We start from the raw sequence: 3,551 nt of genomic DNA, 5'->3' as shown, positions 1-3,551 counted from the left end.
AGAGCCTGTTTGTGCTGTTCTCTGAAGGGAGTAGTACACACCGTTGTAAGAAATCTTCAGTTTTTTGGCAATTTCTCGCATGGAATAGCCTTCATTTCTAAGAACAAGAATAGACTGTCGAGTTTCACATGAAAGTTCTCTTTTTCTGGCCATTTTGAGCATTTAATCGACCCCACAAATGTGATGCTCCAGATACTCAACCTGCTCAAAGGAAGGTCAGTTTTATAGTTTCTCTAACCAGCTAAACTGTTTTCAGCTGTGCTAACATGATTGCACAAGGGTTTTCTAATCATCCATTAGCCTTCTCATGCAATGAGCAAACACATTGTACCATTAGAACACTGGAGTGATAGTTGCTGGAAATGAGCCTCTATACACCAATGTAGTTATTGCACCAAAAACCAGACATTTGCAGCTAGAATAGTCATTTACCACATTAGCAATGTATAAAGTGTATTTCTGATTAGTTTAAAGTTATCTTCATTGAAAAAAACAGTGCTTTTCTTTCAAAAATAAGGACATTTCTAAGTGACCCCAAACTTTTGAACGGTAGTGTATATATATATATATATATATTAGTGTTTCTGTTTGTGTGTGCGTGTGGTTATTATGTGTAATCAGCAATTATTAAGGTTTTTTTTCTGGTTGACAGTTCCATGAATAAATTACAATTTTTCTGGAATGCTTTTTAAATAATTTGGAATTCATATTAATCAAATTCCAAAAGATTGCTTCTTCCCTGATGATAAGGTCCAGAGCAAATATGTGAGGGTTGACAGAAAAACGTGTTTTCCTGGGTCTCTGGAGGCAGAGAGAGCAGTTAATACAAATAGGTTGCATTTCAGACCAGGCAAATGTCTCCCTAGTATTTAAAACAGATTGTTGGCTCTTTAGCCTCAGATTCATTGGCCCATTTATTTAAGTCTTTAAAATTCTCCGCCCCTCTTCTTCAGTAGTCACCGTATGCATACGTCTAAACGTGCATTCGGTGATGTGTCAGTTGTGACGCGTAACTTCCCATTTTCACCATTAGATGTCACCATTTTACCGATATTAGGAGGAACCGTTTTTTTCCCCCCACGTCGATTTTAAATTCATCCTGCATTAACCTCCCTCCCCCCGCTGTGCAGCAAGTGATGTTGTTTTCCATGGTAACATTAAATTCTCATGTGTGTCATATCCACACATACCCACAACCACAGCAGCTGCAGCACATTCACAACCGACAGCATCAAAGTCTTCACTGCTCTGAGCTCCATTACTTTGCATTACTCGTCTTAAATCTGTCACCAGCAGGGTCTCGCTCCAGACTGATGTCTCTGCTCTGCAGTGCATCGACAGGACTGCCGTCAATAAGACGGTGAATAGAGAGAAGAAAGGGTCCCTGGTTTGCGAAAGACCACAAGTCAGGTCCTCTGTGAAGATATTGATTCTTCTCACTTCCTGCAAATGTCACGGAATCTCTCTTTAGCTTTAACATCTTATGGATCAGCCCATATTTCTGCTTTTGTATGGATCAAGGAGGTTCATTTTTTGAACTTACTTCATTTATACACAGTGCTTTTTAGAGTTGATTAAAACCCTTTTATTGTATTTTGTTGGAACACCTATTTGTTGGTTAATTTTCGGTTATTGTTGATAAATATCTATGTTAAAGTGAGCAGTGTTTTTAATTCAGGGAAATTAGCATTGAGTGGGAAATTGGGAGCCCTTTGGGTCGAGGAGGTGTTGAGGGGGGGCGGCTTGGAAAATAATTGAACAAGAATGTTAGTTTCTAAACACAGTGTTTTCAAAGCAAAAGCGGTGACTATCTTGACGCGGGAGGTTTTCACAGTAGTTCTATTTACGCTGCAGTGGCAGTTCGAGGACCACTGCAGTACTAGGTTACAAGATCACCCTTTGGTCTGACGACCCTTGATTTCGGCTGTTCATTTCCTACACCAGGGTCTGAATGTGGACGCAAGACGTCAAAGATAGTTTCTGGCTTGTGTCAGCAACCCATCACAACATGAAACCTTAGCTTTTTCAGTGAACAAACTGTAGTAGCCCCCACAGTCAGCAAATCTTTTTAAGAGCGCAGCATTGAGCGGTGAAACAGAGCCTTGAGCTGTCAGCAGTGATGCAACTGTGTGATTCTCTCTTATCAGTATGGACCAACATTTCTGAGGCACAGTTCTAGCATCTCATCCTGACTGTGCCCTGAAAACCGAGGGCTAATCCAACGGCAGCAGTGTGTTGTATTAATATTGATACACTCTGCTGATAATAAACAGGCTGTAACTACAGCAGTGGTTGTGAGTTTGCTTTAAGTCGGTGTATGAGTGGTTTAAACCAGACGTGCAGCTGCAGTCCAGTCTGTGATGTGTCTGTGTTTATGCATCAATGCTGTATTCACTGCACAGACTCCTGCACGAACAGAAACCACTGCAGAGGTTGTGTCGCAATGATGTGTTAGTAGTGGAGCTATGCTTTCTTAGAGTGAGGCGAGGGGAGGGAGGGGGAGAGGGGGGGGACTGGAGGGAGGAGGGTTAGGGGGTGTTTGCATTTTCTTCCTGTCGCAGTGTCAGTCAAGGTAAACGTACAACTACCTCCTCCTCCTCCTCTTTCATTCTCCCTCTGCTTTTTCTTGTCCACTGCCTGCTTTTCCTTTTGTACTCCCCCTTCTCCTCACCCCCCGGCGTTTTGTTCGCCCTCCAGTTGATTTTCCATCACACATTTTCCAGATATTCTCTGTTTGGTTTATAAATAGAAACCACAGCATTTTCTTCCTGACTTCCTTTCCTCTGCCTGTCTCTTCTTCTTCACCCTGGAATTGTGCACTGGAGCAGAGACTCAGCTGGAATCTGCTGCAGTTCCAGGAATTCACACCTCCACCTCCAGCTTTCCTGCAGCAATTTTATATTGAAGTAATTTAGAAAGAAAAAAACCCATGAAAGTATAACCTGAGGGAAGCCACACACCTTTGTTTACTTCAGCTCTCTCTCTGTATTCACCCTATCAGACTGCAGGAGCAACACCAGGCTGAGCTCTGCTGACACTTCTTCTCACACCTCCACAAACTGACTCCTCTCACATCTTACTCCTTCCTCCACATCAGGGGTCTCAAACTCAATTTACCTGGGGGCCGCTGGAGGCAGAGTCTGGGTGAGGGTGGGCCGCGTAAGGGATTCCACAATAAAGTTTAAAAAAAAAAAGTCCTCAAATGTTAACAGTTAACAGTTTTAATGATTTCTTCTGAACATGAAGTGTTTTGAACATGAATGGAACATTGAGTGAAAATCATGAACGGTTCTTCTGAACATGGCTCCTCTTGCCTACTCCTTGCTGCCAGATACTTGACAGCGCTTCTTTTCACAAATCTGAACCACATTTGGCTTGAGAGAGGAAGCAGTTGAGACCCTCAGTATGGCTTGAAGATGATCATCAGTAAGTCTAAGACCTGTACTTGGACTTATTGAAGTTCAGCTCAGGGAAGTTGGGGGGCAATTCTCTCAAAAATTGCCCATGCTTGTCTGCTTTTCCACTCATCTCCCTGAACTTGGCTTTGAGGT

The sequence above is a fragment of the Cynoglossus semilaevis genome, chromosome 1 (genome assembly GCF_000523025.1).
Source record: "Cynoglossus semilaevis isolate Cse_v1.0 chromosome 1, Cse_v1.0, whole genome shotgun sequence".
NCBI classification, from domain to species: Eukaryota; Metazoa; Chordata; class Actinopteri; order Pleuronectiformes; family Cynoglossidae; genus Cynoglossus; species Cynoglossus semilaevis.
Note: the sequence above shows the minus strand (reverse complement) of the source record.